The 21,928-nt window shown below is 45.6% G+C and overlaps 1 pseudogene; it reads left to right on the top strand.

Moving 5' to 3' along the window:
• The first annotated feature begins 7,705 nt into the window (after nt 1-7,705).
• Nucleotides 7,706-14,615, top strand: LOC142839374 (GTPase IMAP family member 6-like; annotated as a pseudogene).
• The last annotated feature ends 7,313 nt before the right edge of the window (nt 14,616-21,928 follow it).

Raw genomic sequence — 21,928 nt, 5'->3', positions numbered from 1 at the left:
AGTTCAACTCAAAAGCACAGAAAATATATTTCACAAAATCATAGAAAGAAAGATATGCCTATGAAGATACAAGAAGCTTACAGAACACCAAATAGACTGGATCAAAAAAAAAAGTTCTCTTGCCACAAAGTAATCAAAACACCAAACATACAGAGTAAAGAAAGACTATTAAGAGCTGCAAAGGAAAAAGGCCAAGTAACATATAAAGGTAGACCTATCAGAATTACACCTGACTTCTCAATGGAGACAATGAAAGCCAGAAGGTCGTGGTCAAGCGTTATGCATACATTAAGAGACCACAGATGCCAGCCCAGACTTTCAATCACCATAGAAGGAAAAAACAATATATTTCATGACAAAACTAGATTTCATCAATACCTAGCCATAAACCCAGCCCTAAGCAAAGTATTGGAAGGAAAACTCCAACCCAAGGAAGTTGGCTACTCCAATAAAAACACAGACAATTGATGTTCTCATAGCAGCAAACCCCAAAGAAGAAGAAAAAAGCGCACAAATTAATATCACCAACAATGAAAACTAAATTTACAGGAGATAGCATTCACTGGCCATTAATATCCCTTAATGTAAATGGACTCAACTCACCTATAAAAAGGCACAGACTAGATACAAAAACAGAATCCATCCTTCTTCTTCATTCAAGAAATACATCTCAACCTCAAAGACAGATATCGTTTCTGAGTAAAGGGTTGGGAAAAAAATATACCAATCAAATAAACCTAAGAAACAAGCTGGTGTATCTATCCTAATATCTACAAAATATTAATAATAAACAAAATAGACTTCAAGCTAAAATCAGTCAAAAGAGACAAAGAAGGTCATTTCATATTCGTCACAGGAAAAAATCCATCAAGAGGAAATTTCAATACTGAACCTCTATGCCCCAAATATATAAAAGAAACACTTCTAAAGCTTAAATCCTATATTAAACTACACACACTAATAGTGGGAGACTTCAACACTCCCCTCTCACCACTGGACAGGTCAGTCAGACAAAAAATGAACAGAAAAATAAGAGAACTAACAGATGTTATGACTCAACTGGACTTAGCAGGCATCTATAGAATATTCCATCCAAACATAAAAGAATATACCTTCTTCTCAGAACCTCATGGAACTTTCTCAAAAATTGAGCACATACTCAGTAACAAAACAAACCTCAACAAATACAAAAAAAATTAGAATAACCAAATGTACCTTATTAGATCACCATGGTTTAAAACTAGAAGTCAACAGCAATACCAATTCCAGAGAACCCACAAACACATGGAAATTAAACAATGCTCACCTGAATCATCAATGGGTCAAGAAAGAAATAAAGGGAGAAATTAAAGACTTCCTCAAATTCAGTGAAAATGACCACACAACATACCCAAATTTATGGGACACAATGAAAGCAGTGTTAAGAGGAAAGTTCATAGCACTAAATGCCTACATAAAGAAGCTGGAAAAACCCCACAGTAGTGAATTAACAGAACATTTGAAAACTTTAGAACAAAAAGAAGCAAGCTCACCTAAGAGAAAGTAGCCTGCGTGCTACAGTTCCATGGCGGTGCTAGCACATCACCATCTTGTCAGCTTCTGCCATAAACGCCCAGTGAGAATGCACATTACTTTATAATGGGGAAAGGGTTAAAAATGTATACGAGGCAAAGCCTTGTGCTCAGGGCTCGGCCTTCAGCCATGAATCCGCTGAGAATGAGTCAGCACAAATAAATCCGCTTCCCAGCAGAGAAGCCTCCATGCCCTGTGTCTCTGTCTGAGAATCCCATCCCAAACCCTCTGAAGCCACGAAACAACCTTGAAAGGTCTTGGTCTCAAGTCCAATATGGATGGTCAGATGGGGTGTTGGGTGCTAAAGAGTTCACTGGAAGAGTCATTAGGAGACCACAGACAGACAGACAGACAGACAGACAGACAGACAGACAGACAGCAGCATGGCTGCAGGGACACTGAAGAGAAGACTCAGGGTCTGTGAGGAAGAAGTGGAATCTCTTAGAGCTTTCTGAGCATGAGGGGCTGTTTCACGGCAGGACCCTATGGTCTGACTGAGTCCCAGGCAGGGAAGGGGGTGGAGGGCAGAACGTGGGGACATCGAAATCCCCTTTGATGCAGACTCTTCCTCCCCAGGTGAGAATGGCTGTTAACTGGAGATTCCTGGACAAGGCCTCAGGGTGCACCAGGCCGCATCTGTTAGCAGGGCCTGCTGTGGTTACCTGAACGACAGTCTGCCCTGGGTACTAACATTACATTTGGACAAAAATAACTACTTCCTCCTTAGTTATTTCTGCCTTGTTCTCAGTCACAGCAGCCCTGAGGTAGTTAATAGAAAGCTCAGCCTCTGTGGCTGTGTCTTCACCTGTTAGGCTGAGAACAGAACACTTTCCTCCTCAAACTGAGGGCGAAGTCAGTTAACCCAAATACAGTCCTTAAAGATGGCCGGATGTACAGCAAAGGCGACTGAATGGGGCTGTGCTTACAGTCACCACTCTTCCGATAAACCACAGTGCTTTCTTAAGAGCCGTTTATGTGTAAATGTGACTTTTTCTCCGAAAACCCCAGAGCTGGATGGAATGCCCAACACCATCACTGTTATTGACAACGTCTGCTCCTTTTGTCTTCCAGCTGTTAGTTAGCAAACAGGCATCTAGGCTCGGAAACACAGCTGTGTTCATAGGACAAGAGAAAGACTGGACTACCTTCTGCGCAGACACGCTGTGTTTAAGAGAACTGAACAAAGAGTCTTTAGTTTTCAGGAGGTGGAGGTTAACACACAGTAGTTAGACACACACAGAAAGACCAGCATAATCCTGGGCACAGTGGTTCATGTCTGCAGTCCCAGCACCCAAGAGGCAGGAAGATGGCAAGTTCAAGGCCAGCTTGGGCCATGTGAAGAAACCTTGACTCTTGATGGAGGGAAGGAGGGAGAGAGAGAGAGGGAGGGAGGAAAAGAGAGTAAGAAACAGAAGGACTTTATGTTGAGATGGAAACTGTGAGGTTGGTCTGGTCTCCTAGGTGATCACTGAAGGTGTCAGCTAAATCCCTGGCCTCCATTTCCTCTTAGTTGTGACTGAGTTCAGAGATTCACTCAGGAGACTAAAGTATTCTCTGCTCAGTAGTGCTAGCTCCTCAGTTCCTGGTAAAATACAAACTTTGGAATAAAGGCACCTAACTTCAGTCCCTGGGGTCCCCAAATGTCCATTCTAAACCAAAGCCCAAGGAAACCCCTTCCAGAAAGAATGAAGCCATCAAGAGTGCTAGACTGGGGAGCGAAGGTTGGAGAGAGCATGACATCAGAATGCCACATTTATATCCTGTGTGTGCTGGGTCGGGCACAATTATGCTACAGAAACAAATTTACCTCTGGCCTGATCTGCTGTAGATCTGAGCAACTCAAAGCAGCCTTGCTGTCAGAACTGAAAGGAGATGCCTCATTTTGTTTGCTGGAAGAGCAGCAATAGTTACACAGTGATGGAAGGGAAGGCAGAGAGCAGCATGGGCGTCCTGGGAACTGGCCACGCTGAGGCACTTGCTGAGCAAGTTCAACTGTAACCCTGGGAGACTGACACGGGGGATGTCTAACACAGGGCCCACATGAGCTGTATGTGTGGCCCAAGACAAAACTGTGAACTCAACGTGTGAGGATTATTTATTTACTTATTTACTGTGCATGCGTGTCTTCCTGCACGTGTGTATGTGCTCCATGTGCATGCCTGGTGCCTGCAGAGGGCAGAAGAGGGCACAGATCCTCCTCGAACCAGAGATATAGACAGTTGTGAGCTGCCATGTGGGTGTTGGGAACTGAACCCAGGTCCTCCACAAGAGTAGCCAGTGGGGCTGGAGAGATGGCTCAGCGGTTAAGAGCATTACCTGCGCTTCCAAAGGTCCTGAGTTCAATTCCCAGCAACCGCATGGTGGCTTACAACCATCTGTAATGAAACCTGGTGCCCTCTTCTGGCCTGCAGGCATACATGCAGACAGAATACTGAAAATAATGTATACATAATAAATAAATCTTAGAAAGAAAGAAAGAAAACCAAAAAAAAAAAAAACAAAAAAAAAAAGAGTAGCCAGTGATCTTACCTGTTGAGTATGACATCACCAAAGCCTGACATCTGTGTGTGGAGGGGGATTTTTAGTAACACAGTTGCATGGTTCTCAAACATGAACTTTGTAAAGGACAACATTGTCTCACAAAATAACCACATGCATGCCCTCACACTACAGGCATGTATGGCTTCAGGTAATCGGTGTGCAGCTTCCAAGCACAGGGGGTCAAACTGACACCACCAGACGTTCCATGTGCTCACGGTGACAGAAACATGAGACACAGCAGTTAGCCACACTGTTGTGACCTTCCATGCCAAGGACAGCATCTGATGTCATGTAAAGGTGGCTGGTGTTCTTATGTCATAGTTAAAGGTGCATCCACGCCCTGGTCCCGCCCCTTTCTCTGCTCACAGCACTTGCTATTGGCTGTGACTTACTGCTCCGTTCATGGCTGGGATGTGCAGGGTCCAAATCTTTCTCTGTAGTTTCCTGTCAATTAATTTTCATAGGAAAAGTATAAAATCCCTTCACTTTTTCCCTTCTCAGCATGCCTCGATTCTTTTTAAACACATTCTTTTACATACACCTGCAGTTGACACAGCACCCCTGCGACAGTCAGAGGTGATCTTTGTGCAGGTGACTCTGTCCTTCCACCTGTCCATGCATTCCAAGGACTGAACTCGGGTCGCTAGGATCCCACAAGCTCCCACTGAACCTTCCTCTGCAGTTATATGCTTTTGTGTTGTTCTCATTTTTTTTCACGTTTATTTTTTCCTGTGTGTGTGTATGTGGGTATGCGCATGTTCTGGCGTCTGTGGAGATCTCAGAAGAAAACAAAACCTCCCTCAGAACCCCAAACTTCCAGATGAAGGAAGGTTGATGACAGGTGAGCTGACAGCTGGCCTTTTCATGGAGGATATGGAAAGGGGGCTGCTGATTTTGCGGGGGCTTTGCGTGAGGTGTCACAGTTTGAACAGCATCCTATGCAGAAATGCACGCTGCCAGCTCCCTTGTGCACCAGAGGCTGTGCTGTGATTATAAAATAGTGAAGTAGAAATCAAATGCCTCGTCTCAACCACACTGCTGTGAAAGTCACAACTCAGAATCTACCGCATGTGACAGCATCCTTGTCTTATAGCCAGCCTAACTGAAGAAACTGAAAAATCTATGAAAGGGGTTTTAAGAGTGGAGACATCGATGTTAAATTTTACACGTTTTTTAGTGGATGAGGGCGGTGATGCTAAAGATACAGCTGAACTTGCCATTTGTATTGGTGATATTGATGACCAGTATACCATCCCTAAAGGAATGACTTTTTTAGTGTCATTAAAACACACACTGGGGGCCGGTAAGGAGGCTCAGCAGGTAAAGGCTCTTACTGCCAAGCCTGACAACATGAATTAATTTAATCTCCAAAACTCACATGGTAGAAGGAGAGAACCAGCTCTCTTTAGCTGCCTTCTGACCCCCATACCTGTGCCAAGGCTCATGCAAGTATACACAGGAGATGAAACACGTAACGGCATCCTGTGAGGTGGCTCAGCAAGTCGAGGAGTTTAACACCAGGCCTGGCAACCTAAGTTCAGTTCCTGGAACTTACATGGCTTCTGCAGAGCCATACAGGTGCATGAATACGTATACATAGATACACACCGGATGTTTATATGAAGTTGCAAAGCAAATGTTCAGCTGATTTTCTTTTTTTTTACATTTTTCTTTTTATAATTTATTTTTTATTTTATTTGCTTTAGGATTTTGCCTGCATGTTTGTCTGTGTGAGGATGTCAGATCCTAAAGTTACAGATAGTTGTGAGCTGCCATGTGGGACCTGGGAATTGAACCTAGGTCCTCTGGAAGATCAGTGTTCTTTAAACACTGAGCCATTGCTCTAGCCCCTCAACTGATTTTCTTTGTCCATCATTAATCTATCTCGTAGAGTAGCTGGCCTCACCCTAGGGATGGTGAGCAATAGAGAGACTTATCAAAGTCATAGAAGACGTGTTTGCCACCAAAAATGTCATAGCACATTAAAAAAAAACCTTTGTGCATAAAAGCTTTAAAATGGTTAACACCATGCAAAGCTCAGGCTCAGGGAAATGTCATATGCACTGACACACTGAGAACAGGTTTGGGGGAAATGCTTCCGACTATTTGCACTTCCATTTTCAGTTGATAGAAATACACCCCTACATTCGTGAGCACCTGTATTCAAGAATGACGGGCACGAGGGGTAAGATTCGAACCAGAACACCGACAAGCACCCGGAAAGCCCCCCCGGACTGCAGTTGTCGCTGCCTCAGTTTCTCAAATACAGGGTCAGTAGCTCCCTGGCTTTATGTCGCTCTTTTTTCTTTTACTTTTGTAATAAAGTTGTCCCCCAACACTCAGTGAGGGCTAGAGAGATGGCTCAGCAGCTAAGAGAGTATGCTGTGCTGGGCAGTGGTGTGCACACCTTTAATCCTATGACTCGGGAGGCAGAGGCAGGTGGGTCTCTGATTCATGGCCACCCTGGTCTATAGAGTGAGTTACAAGATAGCCAGGACTACACAGAGAAACCCTGTCTCAAAAATGAAAACAAAAGCAAAAGCAAACAACAAAAAAAAAAAAAAAGAAAAAGAAAAAAACATACTGCTTGAGGGGATCTAATTTGGTTCCCAGCACCCAAATCTTGCAGCTCACACCAGTTTGTAACTCCAGCTCCAGGAGATCCAGCACCTCTGCCTCCACAGGCACCTGTATTCATATGTGTAGATGCGCGTGTGTGTGTGAGCATGTGAGAACACACACCACAGACACACGCATATACACATAACTAAAAAAACAAAAACATTTTTTTTCTTTTAAATCAGTGGATTCCAGCATTTGGAAGACAAAGGCAGGCAGCTCTCTGAGTTCTAGGCTAGAGTGCTTCGTATAGTGAGAGCCTGTCTCCACAAACTCATAAGAGTTGTATTACTTATATTTTTATAATAATAGTTATATTATTTATAATAATGTATTGGTGATCAAATCTTGGGACCTGCCTGATAAATTTAAAAGACTCCCTACGCATGGAGATCTTAGGAAGAATGAGCGCTTGGAGCTTGCTGATGGATGTAAGAAAGAAATAAAGAGGAAAGGAAAGGACACAACTGCTCCCAGGTGTGGTGGAGAAGAGTTTATTATGGATATGTGGGAGAGCACAGCCAGAGTCAGCGACAGGGACATCTGGGAGAGTCTAGAGTGGACGTGAGCAGGTTGAGCTGGGTCATATGAGGAGAGGGGGAGGGGAAGGAGAGGGGAGAGAGCTAACCAGGTGCAGCAGCCAGGAGGCCAAAGGAACAAATGGGAAAGGACACCAAAACATCTGGATTCTATAGGGAAGAGTCTCTGGGGAAGGGCAGCCAAAACATCTGGATTCTATAAGGAAGAGCCTCTGGGGAGAGTAGCCAAAACATCTGGATTCTATAGGGAAGAGCCTCTGGGGAGAGCAGCCAAAACATCTGGATTCTGTAGGGAGAGCCTCTGGGGAGAGCAGACCCGCCCCTGGGCTGGAGAGTTCAGGGTAGAGGGTGGGGTGTGCCAGCCATATCCTGTAACAGTGCGGGACTGAGGGATGCTGGGAGAACCTGGAGGCCAGGTCCACTTTGATAGTTAAATAGGCACCTCAGTCATTTGTCCCAGGTTTAAAACTTAATAGTTCCAAGAAAAGATATTTAGAAGAAGGACTAGGGGAGGGGAGGGACGGTGGCTGCTTGTCCAGCTCTGAAACTGTAGGGTCACTCTGGGAGGTAAGCTAAGCTCCAAATGGTGGATCACGTCCAAAGGTGGATGGGGGGGGGGTGCCTGGTCCCTGACACTAGCTTCCCAGAGATCTGCAGCTTCCTAATTCTCCAAACTTTGTTACCTGGATCAGGATGAAATTAACCACCACGAACGACACTACCTTCCTTTAAAATCCTTTTCTAGCCTGTCAGCGGAAGAGTCTGGCTTGTGTTTCTGATCACTTCCTGTTTCTCCTCTCACGGCGAGCTGCTCTTTGAAGGGCCGTTCTTGAGTTCAGAGCATACTGAGCTGATGAAACATGGCTTGAAAGATGGATCGGCTTTACAGGGGAGCAGAGTCCATTGGCTCCTATGCTGCGGAAACCTTTTTCTGGCCGTTCCGTTCCATCTACAAAAGATCCTCATCTCAGGCCCACCAGGAGAGCCAGAAATTTCATGGGTGTGCAATGCCACAGGAGACAGGAAACAGAGCCATTCTTGCCTGTCAGCCAGCCCCAATGTAAGTCCCACTGTGTGTGTCGTATGTTTACATGTGTGTATGTGGCGTATGTCTTGTTTGGATTTGTACATGTTTTCACATGTGTGTATAAGTCATTTGTGTATATGTACATCTTGTGTGTGTTTGTTTGAGGATATGCACTGTTTATAAACATTTGTGTTTGTGTATATGTGTGTTTACATGCCTGTGTGGTGTACGCAGGCTGTGTATAGGAATTGTATTATATATGTGCATAAAGCTTATGCTTCTGTACGTGTTGTATGTATATCTGTGTACTCATAGGCATGTGTGAGTGGCTATGTGTGTACATTTCTGTTCATTTGTATGAATGTTTACATGTATGTGTATGAATGGGCTACACTGTATTTTTATGGATTGTATGTGTCATGCTTGGGTTATATATGTGTTTATATGTGTGTATTGTTTGTATATATATTATGTGTGTTGTATATGTGTATTTTTTTCAGCTGCATAAAGGCATATGTGCAGCACGTATATGTTCGTGTGTGTTTACAATAGGCATGGTGAATGTATGGTGGAGATTATAGCTTTTACTTAAATTTTTTCCATAGAACATATTTTGATCATTTTCCCCTTTTCCCCATCCCTTTACCAATCAATTATGCTCTCTCTCTCTCTCTCAAAAAATAAAATTAAAAAACCTGAAAATCAAAATAACCAAATTAAAAAACCAGTAAGACAAAAAGAAAAGGACAAAACAAAATGAAATGACTCATAAAGCCCACAAAACTAATTTTTCATTGTGAGCCCATGCCCAGCAATAGATAGCTAACATGAAATGACCTTAGCATCTTTGGTTGGAGGTTCTTCCTCATAACGTTTTGTCAGAGCATTTACGACTTCCGGTTTTGAGTTTTTATGGGATTTCTGTGTGTTACCGTGTGTGTCTACATCTATATGTGTTTCTCCTATGTTTTCTTTAGCTCTTCTTCACCTGTTTGTTCACTTATTTTGTCCTATTCTGGTTTGTTTTTGTTTTATCTTTTTTTGTTTTATTATTCTTTATTTGTTTTCTAAGGAGAGACAGAAAGGGTATGAATTCTGACCGGAGGAGAGGTGGGGAGGATCTCAGGGGATTGGGGGAGGGGAAACCATAATCATAATACTTTGTATGAAAAAAAAATCTATTTTCAATAAAAGAAAAATAAGGGGGTAAGCCCACAGAAAATCACGGAGTTTGTTTTGTATGACACATGTATTTCTATGTATGTCATATGCGTTACATGTTTGTGTGTTTATGAACCTGTGTGTGGGGTGTATACACATTCATATATATGTAAGTGTTGGCAGCTCCTGGTTGGGATGCCGCGACTCTAATGTGCAAAGAGAGCTAAAGGTGATCGGTAACTGTGACTAGACCGTGACATTGCAGGAGCAGGTCTCTTTAGATTTAGCCTGAAAATTCACCCTGAAAGGATACTGAGGACCAGGAATGTGAGCATCCTAGCCAGTGATGGTGTCTCCATTGCACACTGAGGCGCCCGGTTCACCCCAGGGCTCTGTCTTGCACTGTGAAGGTCCCCATGGCTGCCACCTTCCTTGCCACTACTGAACACAGCCACCAGCTTTCAGCCATGCCAGTTCTCAGTGCTAAAGCCTAGATGGTTCTTTCTGAACTAAAGACCCAAAGTTGCACCCTCCCCAGAACTTCCTGACCCTGCCCATGTAGATCTTACATTGTCTGAGACACAAAATCAAGGTCATGCTACCTCTTTCTCCCTCTTCCTTACCATTCTTCTCCTCCTGATCCCATTTCTCCACCCTGGGCCCTCAGTACACAGCTCTGGACACTGTCTGCCCAAACCAATTCAGTGGCTCCTTTCTCCATGACAAATAATCTCTTAAACTCATGGTGGGGAACACACCTTTGGGGGGTAGGGTTCCTAAAGCCCCCAGAAAGTGCCCCATACTCCTTACCCCATACTCCTCTTTCCCACTCCTTATCAAGCACACACACACACACACACACACACACACACACACACACACACACACGTGTGAAATAGCTTTCCTCTCACGAGGAAAAGACAAGTATCCCTTCAAACACAATCAGTTAAAGTTTATAAGTTGGAGACATGGCTCAATGGATAACAGGGCTTGCCATGAGAACTTAACCCTGAGTTTGATTCCTGGAACCCACGGGGGAGGAGAGCGTTGTCCTCAAACCTCTCCATGTGCACAAGGCACATAACCGCCTGTGAATGCAAGTGTTCACGAGCGCACACGTGTATGTGTGCACGCACACACACACACACACGTGTGCACACACACGCACGCACACGTGCACAAATTTTATTTACATGTATTTAAATGTATCATTGTCTTCTGTAGATGGAAGAAGAAGAGTGTAAACACGGTCCCCAGAAGGACCCCACAAGGCAGTCGCCCCTGGACTCCGATCAAGGGCTGACAAAAGGTACACTGCTTTCCTAGCAGAGGAGAACTGGGAGGCGTGGATGGGAACACCAGTGTGCAGACGGATGCGAGCCCACACCCTGAGTGCTGGCAGGGGCAGCTGAAGGCCCTCATTACATAGATTTACCCACTGTAGCCAAATAGAGCAAGAGGGCTCCTCTTTACACCAGGGAAAACCAAGGAAAGGGACCCCTGCCAGGTGGACGGCCTTAGGGGTGACAAATGCCGGTTCCAAGGAAAAGAGCCTTTGTATCTAAGCTCCTCCCTGAGAAGGACGTGCTGGTCTGGACGTGATAAGAAGACTGCTCCAGCTCTGGACGTCAGCAGTCCTTGTGGGTGGTCAGCTGTGTCCGATGTGTCACATGGGTTGACAGTGTCATGCAAGCAAGCAGAGTGTCACCAGTGGCCACTGGGAGGGACTGGGCTCCGTCTTCTCAGAGATTCACCTTCGCCACCTAACCTAAGGAGAGGGCATTTGGGGATGTTAGAAACCTACCCATGTTTTCTTTCTAGAAGAAATGATTTGTGACTCATTGCATTTTAACATGAATGATATTTTTCTTTATGAATTTGAAGGGCCAGGACCATCAGGGAAAAACAGCCCAGTTATTCTACCACATGGGAAAGTCACCAACACAGGCTAAGCCTTTTTCACTTCTTCATTACTTGAAAAGTCCCCTCTCTGCATCTCACAGTGCATTTAGCTTTTCCGTTTGAGCTGCAGCTGCTGAAAAGAGTTGCTCTTTGGCCATAGCTGCACCTTAGCTAGGCAGGCAGGAATGGACATCCAACGTCTGTGCTTAATTGAAACTTCTCAAGTTTATTTCTATTCCCTTTGGAAAAGCTCAGGAGAGCCAAGATGATTGCAGTTCAGCCTAGGGTGCAGACGTGCAGAAGCAAAACCAGTGGGTGCTGAGGTTTGAAGGCAGAACCTAGCAGTTTTTGGTAGGGTTGGCGCCATGTGATCTGAGACCCATCAGTGTCTCCCATGGGGACCACACTCGGAAACTGTCATGTGTCATTGTATGTGGTTTGGGTCCTAGGACCTGCAGGGCTGGGAGAAGGGCATTTCCTTCCCAGTCCCCAGCCTTGGGCATATTTAAAAGTTTAGCACTGGATTAGCCAGTGTTTAGTTGACATATGAGTCTCCTTTCTCAGCTGGTGGCTCTGATGTCCCTCTTTGTAGGATGTTCACCTCTGCCTTCCAGGACACAGGCTGAGACTGTAAACCCAGGGAAGACTCAGGGTCAGACGCCGGCCTTTGTCTCTGTAAGCTCCTCATCCTGGAACTCTGTTTCTCAGATGCGCAGGGGTTTATGGCCTCTGATAAGCAGAGAGCATAGGTTCTGTTCCGTTTTTCTCTGATGGTTTACTTTGTCAAATTCTTCTAGGTCTGACAGAGAAAGAGCTCACCCCAAAGAAACTGCAGCTCCTTCTGGTGGGGAAAACAGGAAGTGGGAAAAGTGCAACAGGAAACGGCATCCTTGGCAGGCAAGTATTTGAGTCCAAAATCAGCGCTAGACCTTGACCTTCCAGAAAGGGAGTAGAGAGTGGGATGGAAAGGAGGTTGAGGTGATCGACACCCCGGACATTTTGTAACCTCAGTATCAGCCTGAAGTGGCAGCTGAGAAGATCTGTGAAGTCTTGGCCTCTCCGGGACCCCATGTAGTGCTCCTGGTGATACAGGTGGGCCGGTACACGGCAGAAGACCAGCAAGCTGCCAGGCGCCTCCAGGAGATCTTTGGAGAAGGGATCCTGGCTTACACCATTCTGGTGTTCACTCGGAAGGAAGACCTGGCTGGGGGCTCCGTGGAGGAATATGTTCAAGAGAACAACAATAAGAGCCTGGATGATCTGCATGTTGCGTGTGAGAGGCGACACTGTGGCTTCAACAACAGGGCACAAGGGGATGAGCGGAAGGCCCAACTGGAGGACCTTAAGGAGAAAATCGACTTGGTCTTGTGGGAAAACGAGGACCACTGTTACACCACAAAACTTCCAAATGTTCCCAGAAAAGCAGTTTAACCACAGAGCAAGGCTCTGCGGAGGAATCCCTCGAGGAGTCCTGGCTGAAAGGCTGTCCCAGATCCTGATGGCTTCCGAGAGACCTGTAGGTTCCTGATAGGGAGGGAGGGCATCCTGACGGGTGCAGGACGACCATACGCAGGAGTGTCTTAGTTAGTGTTCTCTTGCTGTGAAGAAACACCATGACCATGGCGACTCCTATAAAAAAAAGCATTTATTGGGACTGGCTTACGGTTCCAGAGGCTTAGTCCATTATCATCATGGCTGGGAGCATGTCAGAAAGCATGGAAGCAGGCAGACATAGAGCTGGAGGAGTAGCTGAGAGTTTACATCCAGATCCACAGACAGCAGTTTGAGGGAGACTCTGGGTTTGGAATGGGCTTTTTGAAACCTCAAAACCCGCTCCCAGTGACAGACTTCCTCCAACAAGGCCACACCTCCTAATCCTTTCAAACAATGCCACTCCCTGGTGGCCAAGCACTCAAATCTATGAGCCTATGGTGGTCTTTCTCATTCAAACACCACAAGGACATTCCATCAGCAGCTGTACCCTGTGTCCAGCCCTTGTTATCTGCTCCCTCTGTCTCCAAAGAGAACTTTCCAGTCCTTAGGTCAGACTGTCAAGTGTGGCAATGGGGTGAGGCCTCAGTTCAGGGGACCCAGCTACATTCTGTGTCCAACTATGTCATTTCTTTCTGACACATGGGTCCTCCTTACACTTAGCCCATACTACAGTGCCCTGACAGGGGACTTTCTGTCCCACTGATACCACATTTTTATGTTCTGTGTTTAATCTCTGATACAAACATAGCTCTTTGTCATTGCCTGACTCTTTCTTTCATGTAAGTTGCACAGCTGCCTAGCCAAGGTCATCAGGATTGAATCAACCCAGGGACAGCCATGGGCCAGATGGTTATATGTTTCTTAAGTTTCATCCTTATCCATAAAGGGGGACAGACATTATGATTACAAGAGGCCTGCCCTGTGTAATGGGTGGAAAATGACAACAAGACAGATGACTAGAGAGGCCCAGAACATCAGTTAGGGTTTTCTTCCACGATGTAAGGTGTTTTCATAGGCTGTGCTCTATAACCGTGTTCTAGCACAGATGTAAGATGTGTTCATAGGCTGTGCTCTATAACCGTGTTCTAAGCACGGATGTAAGGTGTGTTCATAGGCTGTGCTCTATAACCATGTTCTAAGCACTGATGTAATATGTGTTCATAGGCTGTGCTCTATAACCGTGTTCTAAGCACGGATGTAAGGTGTGTTCATAGGCTGTGCTCTATAACCGTGTTCTAAGCACTGATGTAAGATGTGTTCATAGGCTGTATTCTATAACCGTGTTCTAAGCACGGATGTAAGGTGTGTTCATAGGCTGTGCTCTATAACCGTGTTCTAAGCACTGATGTAAGATGTGTTCATAGGCTGTATTCTATAACCGTGTTCTAAGCACGGATGTAAGGTGTGTTCATAGGCTGTGCTCTATAACCGTGTTCTAAGCACTGATGTACTTCCAAGCTTTTGAGAGACTTTGCTGCAATGACCACATGTGCACAGTGACTAACTCTGAACCATTTATGTCCTTGCTGGGATGAGGGGGGCAGCTAGTGCCTCTGCTGTCTTTTGCAAGCTAAGAACAGTTGGAACAAATGTATGCAAGCAGACCACCATGCAAGTGCAAACCTTGCAACAGATCCGAAGGCAGACAGGACATGGCAGAAACTCCAAGGAGTCAGAAATCTGAGGCCGCCAACCCAGAAATTTTGCCTGTGTGCTGTCTCCCTGGGCTTCACCATAGGCTCCCAATAAAGTTGTGTTCCGTGGGTACCACTCGCCTCTTTGTGATTTTTGTCTGACTTGGGAAAAGAACCTTGAACTGATTGGTAAGCACAGAGGCTCTGATATGCATGGCAAGATATATCTTGGGCTATGGAAGAATATGAAGAGGAGCCTAGAGAGAGGCTAAATCAATAAATAATAAATAATAAAAATGGCACTGGCACTTGATCCTCTTGAACCATAACAAACAGGTCTCATGGGCGCTTCCTATGGTCAGAATGAGTGGAGTTGGGCTAAGAACTGCAGATGTCAGCCTTGGCCTAGGAGAACCTTATCCTGAGGCTGCAGGTGTCTCCATCTGCATGAACTTGGGCAGAAAGGCCGTCTTCCCTCAGGTCACTCTTGTTATCTCCCCTTTTTTCTTTGAGTTCCTTCACCCAGTTTTAGATCTAGCTTTGGGGATATGAGAGAACAAAGTCTATTATTTCCATACTTCCATGAGCCTCCTTCACCGTGGTATGTGTGTGAACAGCTGACGGGAGGGTCTGCCTGTGTAAGTGATCTCTGCAAGAAGATCAATCAGAAGGGTGAGCGGAGGGAAGGGAGACTTTGAAAGGAGGGAACCTGCAAAAGAAGGCTAGGGGCTTAGACCGTATGCATGGTGGGAACCTGGTTTCCACAAGAATGCTTCTATAGCACAGGGACGTCGTCCTGGAGAGATGGTCCTACAGATGACGTGCAGCCAACAGAAGAAGGAAGCAGGACATTGTCTCAGACCTCTTTAATTTATTTATTTTCATTTTTCAAGACAGGGTCTCGTTATGTAGTCCTGGGTGTTTTGAGAATCACTGTGTAGAACAGGCTGGCCTTGAACTCACAGATCTCTGCCTACCTCTGCCTCCTGAGTGCTGGGATTAAAGGCGTGCGCCACCACCACCTGACTGACTCTGACCTCTTCAAGGAAGCAGTTTAGCCAACTGTACAGACTGCTGTGCTTCAGATGCCCTGAGCATCCTCGAGAGTCAGGAAAGGCGGGAGTGTGGCCGGCTGATGGGAAGCTGATGAGAGGAAGGACGTGCCAGACACCTGATTCCCTCTGCTCCCCCCTTCAGCTATGGAGCAGAGGCTCGAGCTCTCTTCCTCACAGAAGGTTCGGGAGTGGAGCAGTAGGGACTGTGTGGGTGGACTGTCAGGACGCAGAAGATGTGAACTCAGGTTCTTCTAGATGTTTATCTGCAGGCCCGAGTCCAGTCTCCTCTGTTTGCCCAGAAAGAGGGAGTCTAAACCTCCCTTACAGGGCAAGGATGTCATAAATAACTTCTTTATCAAAAGGCAGCAATGGCCCTGGTTTAGAATGATGCTGGGAAGTACCTGACAAAGCGCTTGCCCTTCCTTGTATTGTTCTGACTTCCCCAAACAGGAAACAGACTGTTTCCTCAGCCCTGGCTCAGAGCAGCCAGAGTTGATCAATACTTTTACTTCCTTGATACTCTCCTGCCTGAGATAGCTGCATCACTGAAAGCTGGGCACAACCAATCAGGCGTCTTGATATCCCCAGACTGAATCATCTGCCCAAAACAAGTGTTTTTATTAAAGACAAGCCTGGCATCGTGTAATAATATTCTAAGGATGTGAGGGATCTGTATGCAGTGTGGATCTATAGTAAGGCACTCTTTTACTGATCTATAGTCAGGTACTCTATTACTGATCTATAGTCAGACACTCTATTACTGATCTATAGTAAGGCACTCTATCACTGATCTATAGTAAGATACTCTATTACTGATCTATAGTCAGGCACTCTATTTCTGATCTATAGTAAGACACTCTATTACTGATCTATAGTAAGACACTCTATCACTGATCTATAGTAAGACACTCTATTACTGATCTATAGTAAGACACTCTATTTCTGATCTATAGTAAGACACTCTATTACTGATTTATAGTAAGACACTCTGTGACTGATAATGTCAGGCACTCTATTACTGATCTATAGTAAGACACTCTATTACTGATCTATAGTAACACTCTATTACTGATCTATAGTAAGACACTCTATTACTGATCTATAGTAAGACACTCTATTACTGATCTATAGTCAGACACTCTATTACTGATCTATAGTCAGACACTCTATTACTGATCTATAGTCAGACACTCTATTTATGAGCAGGGAGAGAAGAGTCCTGAGCAGACGGAATGTGCTCCACAGCCTCACCAGTGGGGACGCTCTGTCAGGTAATGACTGCAGCAGGACACACTGTCGAAACGTGAGAGAGAGAGAGAGAGAGAGTAGGCAGAGTCAGTGAGACACCATGTAGCCACCAGAGGAGAAAGACGCAAGATATCAGTTAGAACCTTGCAGGTAGGCCACAACCTTAATGGTAAAATATAAAATAATAGAAATGGATTAATTAAGATATAAGAACTAGCTAGCAATATGTTTAAGTGATTGACCAAGCAGTGATTTAAATAATATAGTTTCTGAGTGATTATTTCAGTTCTGGGCAGCTGGGAATGAATGAGCAGCCTTCCGCAATAGCAGTGGTGTGCATTCTCCGCAGTGCGCAGTCTGCAGCTCTTTATGATGATGGTGTGCATTCTCTGCAGCCTACTTATCTCTGCAGCTACATATACTATGGTATGCACTCTCTGCAGTGTGCAGTCTCTGAAGTTCCATATACTGGTGATGTCATTCTCCACAGTGTGCATTTTCTGCAGCTCCATATGGTGACGGTGTGCATTCTCCGCAGTGTGCATTTTCTGCAGCTCTATATGGTGACGGTGTGCATTCTCCGCAGTGTGCAGTCTCTGCAGCTCTATATGGTGACGGTGTGCATTCTCCGCAGTGTGCATTTTCTGCAGCTCTATATGGTGACGGTGTGCATTCTCCGCAGTGTGCAGTCTCTGCAGCTCTATATGGTGACGGTGTGCATTCTCCGCAGTGTGCATTTTCTGCAGCTCTATATGGTGACGGTGTGCATTCTCCGCAGTGTGCAGTCTCTGCAGCTCTATATGGTGGTGGTGTGCATTCTCCGCAGTGTGCAGTCTCTGCAGCTCTATATGGTGATGGTGTGCATTCTCCGCAGTGTGCAGTCTCTGCAGCTCTATATGGTGATGGTGTGCATTCTCCGCAGTGTGCAGTCTCTGCAGCTCTATATGGTGACGGTGTGCATTCTCTGCAGTGTGCAGTCTCTGCAGCTCTGGTGGTCTCAGGCTTTCTCTGGCCCCGCCAGCTGTCCTGCAGGTCTCTGTGTGGGTTCCAGAGTCGGGTGGACTCTTCTCCAGACCACACTCTGCCCCTCTCCACTGAGGCCCCTCATCTCCAGGCTCTGGTCAACATGGAGGTCTCAGCTGAGGTAAATCATGTCAGTTTCTCAGCTCAGAAAGCATCCTTTGCACTGCCATGGTTGACTTCTCCACATCTGTTTCAACTGCTCTAAACTTCCCTGTGGCACATGGGGATTGCTCCCCATCAGCCCAAGCAGCACACTGATATTGTTGGCAACACCTCAGGAGATAATTCACTACAGTGGCTTGGCAAACAAAGGGACGATTTGGACATGACGAAGAGAGGTCCTGAGTCTGTTTGGGGCTGAGATCAGCACCTTCAGTCCTGTTTCCCTTTGTTCCTACTCAACATTCTTTGAGAGCAGCCTCCAGCCTCCAAGTCCCAAGGAGAAGCAAGAGAACAAGGCCTTTATTACCAAGGCAGAGGAAGTGCAGGAACCCACAATACTTCTGCTTATGTTTCCTGGTCATATGGCTGCCTATAGCCACAGGAAACCCTGTGGAATGCAGTATTCACGTGGACACTGCTTTCTAGGCAATGGTGTGGGTCTGTGAACAAGGAAGGAGCAAAGGTGGTAAGGACAGAAGACTAGTGGTGGGTGCCCAGCACGTGACTCAGCTCTGCTCCTCACTCTGGAGCCATTGCGGTCGCATTGCCGGGGTCAGGGTGACTTCCTACAAGGACCTACTGTGCTCTTGTTGATTCTACATGGGAGCCAAAGATGGGTCAAGAAATAAACCCTCAGAGTGGGCGTCTGGTTCCAAACCTAGCCAGACTCCTACAGAGACACCCTGGAAAAAGAAAAATCAACCAGACCTAGAGAAACCAAGGCATTTGGGTTCTTGAAATAAGGAAACACACGCAGACATCCCCTGCTGAGTGTTTTTCTCCAGACCAAAGCTCAAGGGGCGAGAAGGCCTGAAGTCCCTGTGAGGTTTTTATTTCCTGGAACAACACACAGAAAGACTAACCTTGAAGTGCATGTTTGTTTAATTTATCCTGTTGCGTTAGCCTTTGGGTCTTTTCCTTAAGGGATGGGGGCTGTTCCCATACTGACTGCTTACAGCTCCTCTGTGTCAGATGTTACCACCTAGTGCGGGAATCTGGGCGGTGTTAATGGCGGTGATTGGAAAAGCCATAGCAGAAACAATCCACGCTGAACAAATGCCCACACTGAGAAGGCTGTCATCTTTTCTTAAATTTGCGTTAATCTTAGAAGATGATCACTTCTGTATACTTCCTGTGTATTTTATGACGTGAACATCACACTTCACAAAAACATCCAGTGTTTGTCACAGATTTTTATCAGGTACCTGGGAATTGTTGAAATATAAAGTGTGGGCTAAGGTCTGATATTGCACTGTCCAAACACATCCCAGGTGTGACTGATGTGGCATTTCTGTGCCATTTTAGGATGCCTCCCCTGAGACTGAGAGCCTGTGCTGGGCCAAAGAAAAGGCATTTCCCCTGCTTCATTTTTGCCCACTTTATTGCTCCGCCTAGCATGTGACTCTCGGGTCATTAATGAGAGTCCACAGCAGGGACCCACAGCCATCGTGTGCTTAAGTATCCCATTCCCTTTACCTGTGTGAAGGTTCCCCGTAAAGGACCAGCATGATGAGACCTGTAAAGGAAGATCCCGAAAGAGACCTTCACTCGGTCTACAAAATGGAAAGAGAAAGAACGCCTAGGTCTTTTCTTCTCACCAGGGCCCCAAAGTGCCGCTTTTGAAAATATAACAGGAAATGTGGTTCAGTGGTTTCCATCTGAGCCTGCTCAAGAAAGGAGCAGAGCCAGCACTGAACTTCCTGAGCAAGGAGACATCAAGAATTTCTCACGGCAGAGTTGCCTCTTCTCCCCTGGGACAATTCTTATCACACTCACTATCTGGCACCAACCAAAATTACTTCCACATTTTATAGTGTTCAATCAGCCAAAGGCTTGGTTTAGTGACTCCAGAGTCTGGACCCCCAAAGACCACCAGGAGACCAGATCTGATGTAAAGACAGAGTCTTCCTAATTACGAGTTCAAATCCAGTCTCTCGTCCATCGGATGCAGTGGTGGGCTGGGGGTCTGCGCGTCGCATTGTCACAGTCTCAGGATCGGCCCCTCTGGACTCGGTACCTGTCCTGGCTTGATTGGTTATTGCAGCAGCGGGGAAATGGCTGCATCTGGTGCTGTGGTTCCTGCATTCCGACCTCCTCAGTAAAGCGCGTCCAAGCCCGCTAGCCTCACCTCTGTTTGCTTCTTTTCCTTATGGGGACATCTTGTGGTTTCTTGTGGGTTTTTGTTTTTGTTTATTTATTTTCAGTGACTTAGTGCAAGGTCGGGGACACAGCACATCTGCTGGGTCAGGGGCCTACATCCTGGAGGGTCTTTTCTGCAGCCTGTCATGGCTACCAAATTGTCAAAGCAGGGGCCTGGGTAAGGGCTTGGGCCTTCACTGTTTTATATTATAAAGATGTGAGTATTTAGGAGTCAGGTGTGGTGGCGACGTCTTTAATCCCAGCACTTTGGAGGCAGGGACAGGAGGATCTCTGAGTTGAAGGCCAGCTGGTCTACAGAGTGAGTTCCAGGACAGCTAGGGCTACACAAAGAAAACCTGTCTCAAAAAAAAACAAACAAAAATTTTAAAAATTATATTTAGTATTTCCTCAAACTCCCCATAACTGAAGCACTGCTGTGTGACATTTCCTCAGTGAGCATTTGACTGCGTAGACTTCTGAAGTCGTAGGCCACATGGATTTTACTCTGTGTTGTCAAGAGTTGGGGTAACAGAAGCATCTGAGGTGACCTCACAGTCAGTGTACAGAAACCTGCAAGGTCCAAATTTCAATCAAAGACTCTGTCTCAACCAACAAAACAAAGCAGAGAGGGTCTGTGAGAGGACTGTGGGGGTAAAGGCATCTCTACCGAGCCTGAGGACTTAGGTTGGCCCCTGGGGCTCACAGGGTGGAAGGAGAGAACCAGCTCCCACAAGCTGTCCCCTGCCCTCCATATACACATGCACTGTGTGCATGCACACACGTAAATAAATGTAATAAAAACATTAAAAAGGTAGAGAGTGACTGAAGGAGACTTCGCTGGCTTCCACATGCATGCTTACACACATGCACATGTACTAACTCACACACATACAAAATGCTTGTGGGGGACAAACATCTTAAGATCCGGGGATGTGCCCAAAGGATCAAAGCAAGCATAAAGTACAGATGACCACGGTTATTATTACACTGCTCGGTCTAGGAGCCCGTGAAAGAATGAATGGATAAGGGAAATATGAGATATGCACATGTGTCTGTTGAGGAAAGAATGCAACTTTATTTGCAATAGAACGGGTGGAATTAACAATTATTATGTTAAGTAAAATAAGCAAGACGTAGAAACACAAATATCACCCTTTTTCTCTCATAGGTAGAATCTGGTTATTTTTTTAAAGACACGAAAGGAAAGAGAATGATTTGGGAGAAGGAAGGAGACTAGCAGGAGGGGAGAGGACGTAACTGAGGAAAGCGGGGAGCTGACTGGGGCTAGAGAGATGCCTCGGTGGTGAGGAGTGCTCGCTGCTATTCCAGAGACCCAAGTCCAGTTCCCAGCACCTATGTCAGGTGCGTTACAACTGACTGTAATTCCAGCTCCAAGGGATTCACTGCTTTCTGTCTTCTTCAGGCAGCTACACACACACACACACACACACACACACACACACACACAAACAAATAACCTTTCTTTGGTTTTTCAAAACAGGGTTTCTTTGTGTAATAGCCCTAGCTATCCTGGAACTCACTCTGTAGACTAGGCTGGCCTCGAACTCACAGAAATCCATCTGCCTCTGCCCCCTGTGTGCTGGGATTAAAGGCATGTGCCACCATAGCTCAGGATAAATAATTTTTTAAAGAGGATGTGTGTTGTCAAGTCATAAAACATATTATAAATATATGAAAATGTCACAATGAACTCATCTTTAATAATTAACATACAGTAATAAAATGAATAATTTTTTATTTTCTTTTTATTTATTCAATGCATCTTTTACATCATGCACCTCGATCTCATTC

The sequence above is a fragment of the Microtus pennsylvanicus genome, chromosome 21, assembly GCF_037038515.1.
Source record: "Microtus pennsylvanicus isolate mMicPen1 chromosome 21, mMicPen1.hap1, whole genome shotgun sequence".
Taxonomy (NCBI): Eukaryota; Metazoa; Chordata; class Mammalia; order Rodentia; family Cricetidae; genus Microtus; species Microtus pennsylvanicus.
This window is presented reverse-complemented; position numbering and strand designations above follow the sequence as displayed.